At 45.7% G+C, this 18,057-nt stretch overlaps 1 protein-coding gene across 3 annotated transcripts in view; it reads left to right on the top strand.

The window, feature by feature from the left end:
• The window catches only part of PRICKLE2 (prickle planar cell polarity protein 2), a 105,675-nt gene that overhangs the window by 35,319 nt on the left and 52,299 nt on the right, over positions 1-18,057 (top strand). The window contains exon 1 of one of the 3 annotated variants that reach the window (XM_083869549.1): positions 12,306-12,511. The exons of the other annotated variants lie outside the window; for them this stretch is intronic. The gene's annotated coding sequence lies outside the window, so the exon portion shown is untranslated. Of the gene's footprint in view, positions 1-12,305; positions 12,512-18,057 lie in introns of those variants that run through there. 3 annotated transcript variants of the gene reach the window in all.

The following is an 18,057-nucleotide window of genomic DNA, read 5'->3' as shown; positions in this document are numbered from 1 at the left end:
TACAGTTACTAGGTAGGAAAGAGGGGATTAGTTGGCAACATACTTAGGTTTTTGTAGCAATAAGCCCATGAGGTGTGAGTCCTTAGCCCAGTGGAAGTGCAGTTGCTGCTAGACAGTATTTTATACCCTTTGCATGCTGATTTCATAGCACTGTAGATGCCCAGGGATGGTGTAAGCAGAGCCAAGCCCTGGCTGCTGTGTATGTGCAAAAGAAAACAGAGCCCAGCACTCTGGATTGACACTGTGAGTTTATGCCTGTCTCTTGGATACCTCTTGAGAGAAAAGCCAAAGGTCCCTGAAAGCATCTAATCAAGGCAATCCAGGAGCAATTAAAAGCCTGCAGGTGTCTTTGCCGCAGAGTGGGTGTGGGCATTGATGAGGAAAGCATTAAGAAGCAACTGGGAGAAAGGCATGGGGGCTGAGGTTCAAAATAGAAAACACGTTAAGTGTGTGGACAAGAGCATTGCTAGAAAACATGCCTGAATTCCTCTGCAGCCCCTCGCTGCCTCCTGGCTGCAGGGAGAGAGGGGGGAAGCCAGTGCTGGGAGATGAGTGGGAACCCCATGTTACTCATTAGTCATCAGGGAGGAATTAGTGTGTCTGGGGTCTCACTCATTCCCTGGGCATCCTCATTCCCTGAGCATCCTCATTCCCTGGGCATCCTCATCCCCTGGGCATCCTCATCCCCTGGGCATCCTCATCCCCTGGGCATCCTCATTCCCTGAGCATCCTGTTCCCCTGGTATCTTTAGTAGGCAGTGGCTGCCCTGCAGTCATTCTGTCCTCTCCAGTCCTTCTTTGTCCCCTTCTTGGTCTAAGATGGGAAGGCAGGAGGCAAAGAGTGGCAGGACAAAGGCAGGGTTAGGCTTTGTGATGGTGCTGCCGTATCATTCATTGGTGCTGGGCAGGCAGCTTGCTCACAGGCAGCTCTCTGGAGGGAATAGAGTCATCTGGAAGGCTGAGGCACACGTTTTTCCTTTGCTGCATGACAGTGGGGTATCACTTTAAATAGGTTTTCTTGATGCGATTTCCACTCTTCACTATCCCCTCGGGATTTTGGCGCGTGTGAGGCGGGCGGGGCGGGTTTCCTAGGAGAGAGACGGTGCAGCACTGTGCCTGCTCAGCCGTCTGTGTCCCCAGGGGCATGTCACTGCCTGTCTCACTCCTGGCACAACACTGTGACATCCCGCCCCGGCGTTATCCGCCTGCGGGGCTGGAAACGACAGGCTGAACGAGTGTGGAGAGAAAAAAAAAAATGATGCAGCTCTAACAGGGGTGTAGGGGTGTCACTGTGCCAAACCATCCAGGCCCGAGCAGGAGTTCAGCCTGGACCCTGGTACAGATCCCTGATGTGGGATGAAGATGTGCTGTGGGGGTGTTGGGAGGAAATTCTCCAGCAAACAATGTGGTTGCAAGAAGGAGAGGAGGAGGAGAAGCCATCCATGGGTTAGGCAACCCTGGCCACCCCCAGAGGTGTTGGAATTTTTCGTCCTTCCCTCTGTCCAGGGATGCTTGTCTGGGTTTTATGGTGGTATGGGTCATTCCTAGCTATCAGGATGCTCAGGGGTTACTCTGAGTGTTTCTCCACACTTTCAGCAGAAGGACAGCAAGTCCTTGCTGTGTTTTGTTTTTAATCAGTTGGCCAGTTCAAGCAAAGCAATGTCAGAAAAAGCATCTTCCAGTGACAATATGATTAATTCCTTCTTAAGGAAAAATAACAAAAAGAGTTGGCTATTTTTCCCCTTTTTTTTTTTTTTTTTTTTTTTTTGCCATTACCTGGAGATGGTCTGACAGTAAAGAACCTATGATTAATTGCACCACAGGAATTATAATAGACACCTTTTTTTGGCACCATCTGTATTTTGTATAATTTTTCTGTTATCTCGTTGGCTCCATGCAGAAAAATTATCTCAAGACTGCTGTAAGGGCTGTTAACTTCCTTTCCTTATTGCAGATTGATCTTTGATATCTGCTTTTCTTCGTGAGCTCTTTTATTCCCACAAGTGATACAAACCTTTGGCTGTTTTCCATATATTGCACTTAAGTAGTTCAATACCTCTGGAAGCTCATATGGGCACATTTAATAAAGACTCAATGATTGCTGTATTTTGAAGGTTATATGATATGAGAAATCATGTATTGTTTAATAGCTGAATATATCTATGCTGTTGATTTCAGATAAACCAATATTTTTTTTAATAAGAAAGAGAAATGATACCTTCTTTATGTTGTTTATATCCACTAGAGTGTGAATATTTTCCCATCTGTGGTTTCCAGTTAAATGGATTTTCAATCTCTCTGAAATTTCTGCGCAAGTCTCAGCAATATTTGCTTAAAAGTAATCAGAGTATTAGCCAAATCTCTGTTCAAAGCAACAGTGACCTTACCGGTGGTAAGCAATAATTGGATTATTTTCAGAGATGTAGGAAGATTCACTGTAATAACAAAAGAAGAAACACCAGATGATAACACCACTTGTCTTCAGCACTGTAAGCCACAGCACTTTCCATAGGATAGCTTTAACAGCTTAGCATATTTTGGATACTGAGTGAGAAAAGCAGAGATCTGGAGAATAGATGCTGCCTTGCAGTTTGGGGTGATGCATGTGCTTATGGCAGGAGGGTTCTTTTATTATAAAATCCTTAAGGTTGGAAAAGACCTCTAAGATCACAAGTAAAACAATCAACTCAGCACTACACCATATCCCAAACAACATCCTCATGCCTTTTTATTTATCATCATCATCAGTATTATTATTATGATAAGTATAATAATATTATTATCAGTATTGTTATTATTGAAGTACTTTTGTCACGGTGTGATGCCCTGTATGTGTACCCCGGGCAGTGCTCACCTGCCTGGAAGGTGAGTTTCAGCAGATGCTGCCTCACTGTAATGCTGCACACACAGGGGACTGTTGGAGTCCAGGGCATCCCTTCAGTTGCCCTAGGAGGTCACAGACCTTGGCAGAGAGGCCTGAGAGCCAAGAAAGAGGATCTGGGGTCTGTGCAGGGGGGGGTTGAGACCCTGGCACAGAGCCCAGGAAGACACAAGCTTTGATTTCAGTCCATGAGAAAAACTTCCAACACAAAGAGGAATTACAAGTCACAAAGGTGTAACAGACAGTAGTGTAGTTAATCACCGGGTGGAAAATTTTGTAGTTTTGAGTTCTTAGAACTGGGAAACAAAATAAAGGATTTAGAGTGGAACCCTAAGTTCTTCTTGTTCTCTCTTAGCATCCATCTTCTGCACAAAGCAGTTTGAAAAGATTGGGTCAAAGTAGAAATGACCCTTCTAGTGTAAGTACTAGGCATTGGTATGAAATTGTAAATAATAGACACGTAGTTATCTGTATAAAAGCAAAGCAATGCCCCATCACAAGGGAAGTCACATCGTGCCTGAGCTGCTGTGAACATCTTGGCTGAGCACAAAGAACTTGTAAGATAAAAAATAATAAATGCACAAAAAACCAAAGAAAAAACCAAGACCTTGAAGACTCCAATTCATTCTCGTGCCAAATTCAAAGCCTTCAGAGGGTAAAAAAGACTCACTCGAACCACCACCTGACTCTCGAGCAAAGAAAACCAAACCCAAGAGGGGACACCTTGATGTCCTTGGCCCTGGGGTGCAGGAGCAGCATTCCCATGCAAATGCCAGTGGGGTTTCCTACATAAGACAAATTGGAAACCATTTGGGAGAGCAAATCCATACCATCCCAGCATAGGGTGAGCCTGATTGCCTCCTTCTCTGCTTTTAATTGTAATGAATTATCTGGCTCAGCACAGCGGGGGGCTGAGACTCTTGGCTGAAACTTGTGTAATTCACGTAAGTGTTTACATAAAAGCCAAGTAAATGTTAAGCTTCCTGCAGATTCCAATGTACGTGAAGCCTTGTTTGTATTCAGTTTGGGAGACTGGGGAAGCAAAGCAGCCCATATGGCTGTGCATTGGAGCAGGGAATGTGTGTGTCAGTGCATACACATGCACAGGTCTCTCGTGGCACTTCAAAACAGGGTTCAGTGGTGGATGTGGTAGTACTAGTTAATGGGTGGACTTGATGATTTTAGAGGTCTTTTCCAACCTAAATGATTCTATGAATTGCACATGTTAAAATAAAAATTTTGACCTTTAATTTTCCCCTGGAGTGGGTTTTGTAGTGACTTGTCTGGTTACCCCGCCAAAAAAATAATTCTGTATAATTTTGGTTTAGTAAGAGAAGCTCAAGGGCATAGGGGAGTTTATGCCTCTTGACCACTAAAAAAGAGACTTGTGCCATCAAAACTACCAATGTCCTTTGATGTCCTCCCATGTGCCCATATCATGCTTCTAATTAGTACAAATGATCCTCCTGTAGCCCAGGCTGCTGTGTAATTCTAACCAAGCCTGCTTGCCAGATGGGATCCTTCCTGGGCAAGACCTTGGCAGTGTCTGTCCCCACACTGGGGACAGGAAGCATGTCACACAGGTGGCACGAGATGTTGGTCCTGACCTGTGATGGCACCTGGTTGTGCAGCTGAGCTCCCTTAGCCTGGCTGTGCCCTGGTGGGCTGAGGGCTGACCCTTGGCTCTAACACAGGGTTTGTAGAGCACCAGCTCCCTTGGCTTCCCCTTGACCTGAGAGGAGCTGAAATCTGTGATGCTGCACATCAGCCAAGCCATTGTTTTTGTCCTGATGAGGCCAGGTTTGCCTTGAAATAATCAAACCAAACGAGGCTGTTAGAGATTTTGCATTAAGATAATTCCCTGGGCACAGTGCAGCCAGGAGATCTCCATACCTGGATGTAATTTATTTTTAGAAAGCATGTTTAGGTGCATAATGACCTCATTATCGTGCCAGTTGCGGCCCTGCCTGTTTAGGAGTATTTAATTGTTTTCATTCCCTGTGCACAGCCGTTTGAGTGGATAGGGCAGAAGCAGGAGAATAAAGGAGGTTGTGTGATGGGGAATAACAAAGAATGCTGAGGCAGAAAGCAAAGGGCTTGTCTGGAAGCATCCCTGTAAGATTCCCTCCCCTAAGCATCCCAACATTCAGGTAACCTGCAGTGTTTTGGAGCCCTTTCCTCCAAAGAGGAGAGACAGCTCCTTCCATTGTCTTCTGAGGAGCCACAGTTTTTTCCTCTCTTAGATTTTTCTGCTGAGAAAAAAAAAAATGTTTGAAAGGCAATGTAAGCTTCCCTTCATCAAATGTCTGGAAGCTGAGGATTGAGGAGGGAGACTGAGACAGTGTGCACATTGCCCCTTCCTAGCTGCTCCCCAGGGATTTCTGTCATGTCTGCTTGCCAAAATATCAAGGTTTGTCTGCCCTTCCCCAGAGAACTCTCAGCAAAGAGAGTAGCCAGCAGCATCCTTCCTCCCCTTCCCCCTCCCAACCACATCTTGTAAGTACTGGTCATTATCATCTCTTGGGCAACAAATGGGACAAAGTTCCCTGAGAGAAAGGGAAAAAAAAAAGGAAAAATCCTAACCTCCAACATCTCCTCTGCTACTGTGCGAGAAAGAATGTATAAAAACAGGTAAAAGAGAGAGGAAAGGCAGGGAAAAAAAATCTTATATTTCTCTGGCAGTGGTTTTCTAAGGAGCCTTGATTATTCAGCAGCAGTGGAAAAAAATACAGAAGATGTAAATAATCTTCAGGATTATGCTAAAGCCAAGCTTCAGTCATTTTCCTGGAAAAAAAAAAAATGCATGAGGCCTGTGCATTTAATAACGATCAACCAGAATTTCTCTAGGGCTTCTTATATTTTCATTAGAAGGATCAGTTGTCTCGAAGAGAAATGGTAATTCTGGTATCTACAAATACCCTTTGGTTGGGAAGCATGTGGTTCAGGTTGGTGTGCTTCTGTGATTGGGCTTTTTCTTCCCGTTTTCTTTTCATGATACTAATGTACATTCACATCCATGGTTACACACTGAAGTGATCAAAAGCAAAGAGTTGGTTTATCGTGAAATGGCAAACCAGGACTGTTACTTTGCGGTGCAGGATGTATCAAGATAAAAACACAACATGATTTTTAGCTTTCCCTGTGTTTATGTTTGGTGCCAGAGGTACTCAAGTGATTTTTCAATGTGTATACACTGCAGTCAGGTTTTCAAAAAGAAAATAAAAATGATAGTATCTGTTGAAATCTATACAGGATTTTACTTACCCTGCTGGGCTTAATTTTAGACTATCGAATTTATCGTTGAAGTAGGAAAAAAAAAGAAGGGTTTGTGTGTGTATTTAATCAAATGCAGCAAAAAAAGTTTCACAGGCATCGTTCGTCTTCACAAGCCAATTTTGATTTCCATTTTGTAGAAAAAACCCTGCCCCAGTAAAATGAACTCATTTATTGTGCAGATCTGATGGCACCAAGATTACAGCTGCTGGCAGGTATTGGCTGGTTTATGGGGACACTCCCCATATGGATTTCTGTTTTTATGGGGTTTCAATGTTGAGAACTGTGTGTTTAATCACAGTAGAAATGCCGGGAGCCAAGGATTTAGGGATGCTTGGAAAAAAGGGAAAGTGCGTGGTGTTCCCATTGCAGCTTCCAAAACACGAGATGTGCTGCAGATGCCTGAGGCTGCTGGATTACCAGCAACTGGCAGGGTTTAGGATGCTTATTCCTCCTTAGGCAGCTTTTATCTTTCTCATCCATTTGCCCTCCTGGGAAGCCCCATCTATGGAAGAGGCACTCATCCCTTTCATGGTGAACCCAGGTGTGCTCAAGCAGTTGGCACTGGGTGTGAAGGAGGTCTGTAGTCCTCTGCTCAGCTCCTGCTCCATTCCTCAGGCTCTCGGTGTTTCCATGGAGTGCAATACCCGAGGTCATGAGAGCTGAGTGAAGAAGGGAATTGTCCTTCATAACTCATGGCAGGGAACCACTTGGACCAGCAATGAATGCATCTCTTCTGTGGGCACAGCCAAGGTTACTCTTCCCAGCAGACAAGGCTGCACCTGAAGCTCCTCTGGGGGATACCCTATTGGCTGCAACTTCAGAACATTTTAGTATTTAATAAAGACTTGAAGAAATGTTGTGATTTGCCAGTCTGGGCTTTGGTAGCACATGGGTAGTTCAGAAGGTACTTGGGCTGTGGTAGCTGTTGCACATGTGAGCAGCCAGTGAGGTGCCTGGCTGGCATAGCCTGAGCAACAGGCATCCTCATGTGTGCAAATTTTGGGCAGGCAGGCATGAAAATCCATGTCCCAGGAGTGGGGTTAGTAAAAATACTTGGCTTTGTATCAGATGGCCCTTTGTGTGGGGGAGATGCTCTGATTTATTAGTGCAAGAGCTTGTCAGGGTGGGACAGAGGGGCTCACATTGCTCACAAACAAATCCCAGTCATCACTACTCAAAGACCTGTCTGGGGTTTGTTTCCAGCAGCCCTTAACTCAAGAAACAGTTTCTGTCCCTCCAGGTTAAGACATAGGCAAAGAACTGGCTGGGGGAGAAAGAAGTTATGTCCTAAGCTGCAGGAAGGGAGCACTGGTATTTTTCATAATTTGAAGTGCTAAAACCGTAATCTTCCAGTTCTGTTTCTGAGCACCCTGGCTGTCTCATATATCTGTGGGCTGCTACAGCAATATATTCTTCTTCAGACCCAGACGTGCCAGGGGTGATGGCTTCTGAGCTATTCTGGCGATACAAAAAAAACCCCAACAAAAACAAAAAACCCCAAACCAAATAAAACTAACAAATAAAACAAAGAAAAAACAAACAAACTCTAGGATGGGGGCAGGGAGGGCATGTGATGCCAAGTGGAACAGCTCTGTCTTTCCTGCCTTGAAGAGAAATGATGGAACACTGAAGGAGACAGGCTCCATCGCACAGATTAATGTGCAGTGTTTGAAAGCAGCCAAGAACATTTTATACACACACGTCGGGGCTGGAAGGAGCTGGGTGGCTCATCTCTGCAGAAACCATTCCTTTCCCTAAGAGAGCATTTTTTAAAAAAATAAAAAGGAGAATACAAAGGTCTCCAGGAGAGCTCAGCCGCTCAGGCAGTTTAATTGGCTGAACGTTGAGCTTTACAGTTGGGTTTAATATGAATATTTCTTAATAATGTGTGGTGACACATTGTCAGGAGTTCCAGGGTCAGGACTGCAAGGCTGCACAGTGGTTGCAATGAAAATTCTTGCCTTTCCTTCTGGTTTTTATTACTACAATAACTCCCAATAGTGCGTATTGAAAAGAAGATGTTGTTAAGTTGGTTTCTTCATTTATTACAGTGGAACTAGTGAAAAAAGTGGAAAGATGAGAGGAAGAATGACCTGCAGAGCCTGGCAGTAATGCCTGCATTGTGGGTGTCCTGGTGGATCCACACAGGTTTTGACCTGCACACAGGGATGTGCAGTGCATCAGTATAAACCTAAGCAAAACCCACCAGAAAGCAAGTAAAAGCGATTTAGCAGTGCTTGAGGTGGCTTAGAAGGACCTGAGACTGTTAGCGTTTTTACAAGCATTTTTCAGCTGGCCTTATTGGCTTTTATCTCTGTGGGTCTCACTAACTGACCACCAGCATGGTGGGTCGCCTGCAGGGAGGAGGTGACTCTCCTGTCCCTGCTCCCAGCCAGCCAGGGGCTGTCTGCAGCTGTTGTTGAGGGTTATTTTGCTGCTTTTCTTTCTTCCTCTCACCTTCCCTTCCCTCCTGGTAATTTCAGAGCAGGTTCTGGGAAGCCTGCCTCCTTGATCAGCATGTGTAATTGCCACCAGCCTTAATGGGATGCACTCAGAAGAATGTTTCTGTAATTTCCCTGCACTCCCACCTGCCCTTGCCCCTCTCCAGGAGTGATTGCCTCCACAGCTTTACAATCAACATTCCCCCAGCGCAGAAGAGAGGTTCCTGTGCCTGGAGCCACTGCAGAGCAGTGAGGCTGAAGCCTTCCCTGCTCACTCTAAATTAGTGGCACAACAGCCAGCAGCAAGCGCACAGCTGATAAAAGTCTCAGCGAGGCGTTTGTTCCTGTAATGATTGTCTTTTATGCATAGATAATTTTGATAGAGTTGGACTTCCGAAGCCTCACTCCACCAGGGTGGAGTGAGCTGACCTGTTAATCATAAGAGGAATTAATGGGAATTACAGCTGGTGGAGTCCCTCTTTCTGAAGAGCTTGGTTCAGGGGTAGCACTGGAGTGGAATTTAAAAATGAAGCAGCGTGTGTTGTCCTTAGAGCTGCAGATAAAGTGGCAGCAAGGCAGCTCCCCAGGGAGAAAGGAGGTGTGGAGGAGATAAACTCCAGGAACACAAACACCAGATTAACAGCCTAATTCTGAGGGGCATGAGCACACATGCATTTTCATTGCATCCACTTGGTAATTAATGGAAGCTTTTAATTTAACCAAGAGGGAGACCAGAGCTGCCAGGATTTGCAGCCTTTCTGGTGTCTGTATCCCAAGGAGATCCAGGTGGGATGATCCTGTATTACCTCTCTTGATGAGGCTTCTGTGGTGTAAGTTGATTTAGCACCACTGATGTGAAGTGAGCTGAAATTCAAAGGATTCCTGCTGATGTTTTATCCCATTTGAGTTCCTGACTATATACTAGATAAACTTCACCAAGCATTTCCTACAAGTTTTCTTTTTAGGATAACTTGTGTTTAAAAAGCCATGGATCCACGCAGCCTGCAGAGATTAAAAAAATGTTTATCTCATCCATGCAGAAGACTCAAGAAGTCTTTAAATATGCTTTATATTGGTGTTTCTCAAAGGAAGGGTTGCTTATCTGGTCTCAAATATCCAAAATGTGGTCACTGTGTGCCTGAGCATGTGTACTCAAGAGCTCTCTGATGAGTAGTCAGAGAGGCTGCTCAGACAGACATACTTAGGAATTTGTGAAGAATAACACAGTGAGTTGCATTGAAATGCTGTTGTCATTGTGCATTCCAATTGCATGTGCCAGGGCGTGGAAGAGAGGACAGCAATTAGTCAGTCCTATTAATAATGAGTGTGGTGCTGGGAAGGGAAAAATGGTGATAGAATTAGTTGTTTCTTTTGTAACAGTAAAAAGGAAGGTAAATGGCATTTGGTTATTTCCATGTGTGCACTTCAGGAGTTTTTAAAGTTTGCTTATCAGTTTGGGTATGAATTGATAGGGAAGAGGAGTGGTTTTATGCAGAACTAGCAGCAAGCTTGTACTTTGGGAAGCATGATGAAGTAGTCCTCTTTCAGGGCAGCTGAAGAGAGATGCCCTGCGTGAAGGTGATGTCCTTGCACTGGCACTGATGGGACCATGGGCACCCCTATGGTGTGCCAGCCAAGGAGGAGTTTCTCTGTTCACGTGGCTCCCTCCAGCAGCAGTGGGATTCCCTGTTTCCCCCAACAGCAGTAATGGTCCTGCCATTGCTTGAGGAACAGCAGGGCTGGAGAGGAAAGGCTGGTTTGGACAGAAAGGGCTGTTTCATGAGCAGGTATGTGGAGCTGAGTGTCCTGAGGAGCAGCAGCGATGCTGTGGGATGGTGCTTTCCTGTGAGAAAGACCAACAACATGGGTTGGGACCCAAAACCCAGAGCATGAGCACATTGCAAAGGCTACGTGGACACAGCCTTTACCTGAAGTTCTAGTTCTTTACCTGCAGTTCAAGTGTGGTTGCAAATGAGGGTGTGAAAGTCCCCATGGAGAATGTATGTTCCAGAAAGGGAGAGCACCTTTCCTAAATAATTAATTTTGGGATCTTCAGGGTGTCATTCAGGGATTTAAGACCAGAGGGAAGGTACATTACACTGCTCTCTAATGATATTGTGTCTGGCTCAGCTGAGGCTGGCACCGGGTGGCAGAAAGGTGGGTTTAACTCTGTCGTTGTTATGGGGAAGCTCAGAAGGTCCCTGTTTGCTGTCCCTTGTCTAGTGTTGAGGTGCTACTGCTCACCTACCGAACAACCCAGGTTAAATAACAGAGCAGGGAAAACTCAGACTTGCAGGGGAGGGTGGGGAGAATATATTTTGGGCAGTCTGTCAGTCAGCTTGACACTAATTGGTTGCAGTAAGTAATCGTTCTCCATGTAAATTAGACTCCAATTTCCTCTGTAGTCTGTCTGTTTGCTGTGTGGGCTTCGGTCTCTAATTAGGCTCTCACGTGGCAAACCTGGTTTGTAAGGCTGCTTTTGTTCCTGGAGAGCCAGGCTCAGCCCTCCCCGAGGCTGCCACTGCTCTTGGAGCCCTGCTCCCCAGTGGGATGGTTCTTAGATTAACACTGCCGAGTTCTAAGTTCTTCTTTTAACGTACCTTTTGATTACTTCTATATTTAAGGCTTGCAATGGTGGTGAGGTTAGAATGCAAAGAGGCTTTTTGGATTTGCAACAGGAATACCCCTCCGAAATGCTTCCTCTGTGTTCCTGGAAGCCCTGCTCTCTCCTCCATGAATGGACCTCATTGAATCCCCAGCCTGTGCTGGGGCTGGGGCAGCTTGCCCACATCTGGATTCTGCTGCCTGTCTGCTGGGACACCTGGAGTGCAGACCACTGGCTCCCCCCTCGCTTGGAGGAGCTGTGTGAGCACATTCAGAGGTCACCCAGCTGCCAGCCCATGCTCTGGAGCTGCTCCAGGGTTGCACATCTGTAACTGAGTGCAGCAGTGTGCAGTTGCAGAGAGGCTTTTATCCCTGCCTGTCGGCTGTTTGCAGATGAATGCAGGTTTCCAGGTCGCTGCCTGCAGCAGCCCATGGTGTAGCCCTGTGCTTTCTGAGCTGCTCCCAGAGCCAGTGTAGCCCAAGTGTCAATCAGGGTCAAGCATCTAAGTCTGTGTATAGCAGAGAAAGACATATCTCTACAGTCAGCGTCTGCACCAAACTAAAAAAAAAAAAAAGGCTAAATGTATGTTTTGGCCGGCCAGGCTGTTTGGCAGCAGCACTTTATGATTCAGTAGTTACCTTTGTGAAATTCAGTATAACTTCAAGGAACCATGTGCTGAGGGTTTCTTCAAACCTCTGTACGTGCTACAGTCCTGCCCCAGATGTGACAAGAGCACTGCTAGACTTTCTTACAAATAGTGCTTTTATTGGCATCCTGATATTTACCATACTGGTTTTTGATCTGGTGATACAGGGTGAGAGTTGCCAGCTTTCTTCAATGCTCTCACATGGCTGTTGCTCCAAGTAAGTAAATAAGAAACTTTTTTTTTTGTGAGAAAGAGGTGAAATAAAATTGAGCATGGGAGTGGGATTTTTTGTTGTTGTTGTTGCTTCTCTTTGTGTGATTTATACATTGGCAAAGGTAACTTTGCTTTCATACCGCTAGTCAAAACTGGAAAGGATGTTGCCTCTGCAGAGCTGCATTTGGCTAAAGGGACAGGATTGGATCGAGGTTTAGGATTTTCACCAATAAGCTAAAGCTGCCGTGGGCGGCACTCCGGCAGCCGGGGCAGCGCCAGGGACCTGCCCTCCCCTCCCCAGATGACCAGAGCCCCTGGCAGGACACGGGCAGCCCCAGGCCCGGCTTCTGCCACCGCCAGGATGCTCCGGGCTCTGTCCTGCCGGCCCTTCCCTCTGTCCTCACCCGTTCCATGGGGCTGTTCCGCCCTGTGAATGCCTGTCTAGCCGGGGTAAGTAATCGCTCCCCATTTACAGCATCTGAAAAGTGTAAGTGGCTTTAATGCTCTACAAATGTTTGCATTAGGGAATGGTTTTCTTTTTGGGTTCTGATTCCTGCCTGCCTTTGCGAGCATCGGTTCCCTTTGCAGGCAGAGTCCAGGGACAGGCACAGGAGCAGGGCTGTGCTGTGTCCTCTGCAATATTTGACTTAATATCCGGACACAGTAAAACTTTTCCTTGATGCAGACATGACTTCTGTCGCCAGTCCCTGAGCTGCTGCTGCTTTTTTCACTCTCTTTAAAACCCATGAAGAGTAAAACCCCGCGGGAGGCTGCAGCTTATCTTCAGCTCTGAGTTTCCAGACGTGCTGTGTGTCTTCTCAGCTGTTGCAAGGATATGTGTGGAATGACAGAATGCGGATTTTGGATCTTTGGCAGCTGTGTTTAATGCAGGATAAAGGGGTATTTTAACTTTGGGATGTTGAATTTCTTTTGCCTTTGTTAGTATGAATTCAGGAGAAAAGCTCCAATTTTCTTTCAGGCAAAACAAAAGCTTCTTTTGAAGGAAACAAAGTGTTTTAAGTACTTAATCAACTTGCCGAATTAAGTTGCTTCAGGATAATTTAGGAATTAAACAGAAGGAGGCTGTGTTAGTAACAAACTGCGGTTTTGGTTGGAAACAAGGATTCATTCCTGCTGGAGAAGGCAGAGGAAGCCACAGCCTGTGGGCAGAGCTCCTGGGTCTGTTTGCTAGGCAGGGGGGTGGGGGTTTAACAGCATCCTCTGTTTGCCTTTGTTTAGGCAGTGCAAATTATTTGTGTGCTTTAGGATTCCTTCTCCCCTCCAGCAGATGTTTTGTCTGTGCAACTGGTGGAATAATTAGTGGGAGACGTGGCACTGGTGTGCAAACACCCCTTGGGGGCGGGTAGAGAAATCCCAGAGTCCATCCTGGGAGCAGCTGGCCTGAGGAGCACAGTCAGCACAAGATGCCAGAAGCAAAATTCATATGGCCCAATGTATCGACTGTATTTCTACAGAGGGTTTGTTCTCCCCTCTGCCAAAAACAGGCAGAGGCTGTTTTTTTGGGCAGAGGACCCTGCTGCTGCTTATGGTGAATTTCTCTCAACATGTGAATCATCCACTTGGGATTTTTATGGTGCTGGCTGGGGATGATTAAATGTTCAGACTATAGGAAATTACCAGGAGATTTGAGTGTTTTCCCCAGTGGCTTTGGCCCCAGGGTGGGGTGACATGGGAAGCTCTCCCTGTGTGGATCAGGCTGACTGTAGATTTTGAAGTTTCAGGTTGCATGAGCATGTTTTTGCTCAGCTGCCATTTAAGTAATGGCAGCAACATGCTGCTTCCTCTAATGATCTTGATTTAAGTTATCGGTTATTTCCTTAATTAGCTACTTCATCTACTTACACCTTAAATGAGTCTATTTGTTCACTCAGAGAAGGGGGGGAAAGTTCCTTTTTTTTTTCTCTCTTTTAAAGGCTGGCAGTGGAAATGTGCCAGTGTGTGCAGTTCTGACTCCAGGAGATGTTGGTGCTTCTTGTGGGCTGGCTCTCCTGGCAGCACGAATTTGAAATGAAATGTAGATGTACATTTATTCCTGGCATCTGTGTTATGCAGACAGACAAAATGAGTTGAAGAGGTCCTTTGAAAGCTCTGTTTGTGTGTATTAACCGGACTGAGGCTGGGGTCCTGTCTCAGGACCAGTTCTGAAGGGGATAAAGCATTTTTTAATTGCCAGTGGTCTTTACATTCCCATGCATCAGCACATGGCACTGTGTTGACCACCCAATGTCTCCACACAGCACTTCAAAAGCAACCTCTCCAGCTGGCACCAATTCCTCACCAGTATTCCTCACACACCATCCTTTGCTGCGCTTTTCCCTGAATCTCAAAGAGACTCAAATATTTCTCTTTGGAGACTCCTTGTGATACATGTGGCAGCAGCCCTTGCTTCAGACCAGCCTATTTGTTCCTGCTTTAGTACTGTTTATTGCTTTCATGATGTTCCCTTCGTTAGCCTTAGCTTCACACTCTCCCTGGTGCAGAACTTGCTGAAACACATATTGCGTAATGAGCCTGATTCCATATTTAAATTGGAGAGACAGGAGCTGGGACTCTCCCAGCTAAACTGGAACTAAATGCTTGCCCTTCAGTTACATTGAAGCATCTGTGCCAAAAAATTATGTATTTGGGAGGAATTACCAAGAGTTCTGACGTACACCAGCTTTAGCACTTTGTGTCTTCTACATTTTTAGCATTTGGCATGAATTTGGACTGTACGGCTTTCCTCTGTCAGAGAAAACGTTTCCTGTGGCCCATGTGAGAGGCAGAGCATTGCCCTGCAAAGCAAAAAACCACGGGGAGCAGCACAAACGTGTCTCCAGCACCAGCACCCGCTCCAGCTGGGACCTGCTTGGATGGCAGTGCTGGAAATCCCACGTGTCACGTTTGGCAGCACACACAAACCCCCAACCCCAGCTGACTCTGGGCTCTCAGTGTTACTCTTGTGGTCTTGAGTATCCCAGGGGAATTGCAGCTTTTGGGCTGGTTTGTGAAATAGCTGAGGGTTTGTGGGAAGCACACAAATACGGGAATTCTAATGGTGCAGAAAACAGTATCCTAATATTTCTATGTCGTGATTCCTAAATGATCGTCATGATGTTGTGCAAGCAGGCGTGGTGGATCTTGTGGTCAGCTGTGCTTTGGACACCACGGTCACTGACACAGCAATGCCTCTGGATGATCCATGTTCCCTTACATGTCTGTCCTGGACTGCTTGTGTAACCTTGGACAAATCATGGACACCCTCCAAGCCGCAGATGGGGGAGAACAGCAGAGTTCCTGTTGCAGCTGTTCAGGAGTTGGTGTCAGAGCAGAGCTGGCCCCAGAGTGGTACCCAGGGATTCATGTATCCAAAGGCTACCTGCTGTGGACCCCCAATGTAACAAGGACTTCCAAAGCAATGAGAAAAGACAGTAAAACCAAATAAGCTAGACTCAAGAAGAAAATATATTGCAGGCTTATCCCCTCTGCTTTTCTTCCTCTGCTGATCCTGGGAGGAGGTAGCTGAGAGGAAATATTTGCTCTTAACAGGGTTCGATTTCTCTTTGCATTCCTTGGAAATCTGTGTTTGGATTTTGCCCTGTTGGTGTTGGTTTATGAAGGGACATTTCCAGCAGCTCAATTGTATGGGTATAGTTCCAGCTCTTGCTATTTTGTGCAAAGATAAAAAAGAAAGATGGTACTGAGTAATGAGGTGGCTATTTAATCACAGCAGGACTCGCAGGAAAATGTGCATTAAGTATTTATGGGACAGTATTCATTAACATTTTCACTCTATTGACACTGGGCAGTTCAAGAAAGCTGCTGAGAGAATTGGAGTCTGTGCTGCACAGCCACAGACCTGGAAAGGGCTGCAGCAGAGGCAAGGCATGAACGCTGGCTTTGTTACCAGACGTGTAGCTGGCACTGCATTTGGAGCTGCAGCAGTAAGCAGGGTTTCAGTAGTTTCACTTACCGTTCTCAAAATGCTTGTGGTAAATATTTTAGGCCTGATTTTTCTGGCTGCCGTGTGTTATGAGACTGCAAGTGGCTGACACTGAACCCCTGGTTCGCAGGCAGGCAATTAGAGAGATAAGCCTAAGTGACTTCATGTGTCTCCTTTTTAGATTGCTCTGAGTTGATGTAAAGGGCTGGGATTAGCAGAGATTGAGTTCTCAGAGTGCTGGAAACCAGCTGTGGCCAGGGGCCTCATCCAACATGAGCTGTAGGTACCGAGTTATGGAGTGAGTTTTCTGTGGGCATGAAATGATGCCAGGAAGATTGGAACTGATGATAAAATGGTATTAGTGCTTGCTTCATTAACAGCAAAGAAGGTATCAATTTACTCTGGTGCTATAAATCAAAAGTGTTTCTTACATTTGTTAAGTGAAGCTATTTAAATGGTTGAAGTACATTTACTTGCTGGCCATTGCATCCTCAGATACAGGATCACAGCAAAGTGTATTACATTTCCCACAGTGTTAATGGAAGGTCTGAAGCAGTAACAGCCTGATGGTTTAAATTTTCCTTTGAGATGACATGGGGTCTTGTGTTAGATTTTAGGATGCCTTGTTCTAGACCAGTACTGTGAGCCCAAGACTGGCCTCAGGCTTGTGTCACAAGCTGTAGTGGTTGCACAAGTCTGCCAGATTTGGGATTTGGGGCTGAAGGTCCCTGATGCTGGCCCTGTCCAGCCACAGCAAGTGACATGCCCAGATCAGGCTGCACCAGCAGGCACCTCCCCTGGTGGAGAGAAAGGTCCTGTTAGGATTACTGTCATCAGGAGACAGCTTTGTCCTCCTTTTAACAAGTGTAAAAGGGACTTATACAGAGAGAGAATTACCTCTTTACCTGAATGTCCGTTGGATAAAACAAATGTTAATCTTAACTAATTAGCAAATGGATTCAATGTGGATGTCTCTGTGATTCATTTATGTACTTGAAACCCCCATTGATTTCCACTGGCACCATTCAGCAGAGCAGCAAGTGAAAGGTCTGACTGTGGCCGTGCTCTTGGCTTCCTGATACCTTTCCCCTGTCCCTTGTGTGAGAAAGGAGATCCTGATGGCAGTCAGGACAGTGGTGTGGTTTGTGCCAGGTGTGCAGCACAGAGAGCTTCTCACTGGGCCTCAGCCTCTGGTTTGTCCTATTTTTCACTGCACATGAAGCAATGACTTGTGGCACCCTACATAGATGGCTTTGATTAATTTGCCTCTGACTTTTCACTGCCTAACTGATCATTCAGGAAACGTTCAGCAAACCTCCTGGTTGCAGTTATTCCTGAGCTCTCCTCCCCATGCTGGGCTTCTTCCTTTCATGAGGGGTTAAATTTCCTCAACATAAACATTTTCTGCTCTCCAAGCTTGTCCTTATTTGTTATCTTCATACTCTGATTTTCTTAAGCACTGCAGGAAACAGTTCCTTGCTTGAAGAGCTTAGAGCTCACACCTCCAAACATCTTCACAGCAGATATTTTCTGAGTCTCTTAACACCCACTGAAAATCATTGGGAACTGAATCCTTAACTACTGCCAAAATATGCAGATACCCTGAGGATCTGACTGCTTCCCCTGACCACCTCCATTAGACCAAGGGATAGCAGAAAGGAAGTGAGAAGAGCATTCCCTCCTGGAGCTGGAGCACCAGAAATTACTCAGAATTAGTCTGGGTCTAAGCCACAGAATATTTTTGCAATTTAGGTCCTGTAGCTTGTCACATCAGCAGATTCGCAACCCTTGTGCTGACTGGATGTTGATCCAGCCCCTAAAACTGGTGGAAGAACATAGTTTTTTCTGTGCTATATGCTCACTACCAATTTGTGCTTCAAGGGGATTTAGTTTAAAGATGCATCAGGGAAGGACATCAGACAAATAGCCATCTGTGGAGGATGGTTGTATATGTCCACCGAAAATTGTATTTGTCATGTTTTGCCATTTTGTGTAGAACAGCTTGTCTCTGAGGCTTCAGGCACTTCAGAAAGTTGAGTATGGCACGTTTACC

Source organism: Zosterops lateralis (assembly GCF_965231275.1).
Source record: "Zosterops lateralis genome assembly, chromosome: 11".
NCBI classification, from domain to species: domain Eukaryota; kingdom Metazoa; phylum Chordata; class Aves; order Passeriformes; family Zosteropidae; genus Zosterops; species Zosterops lateralis.
Note: the sequence above shows the minus strand (reverse complement) of the source record. Positions and strands in the feature narration are given on the sequence as shown.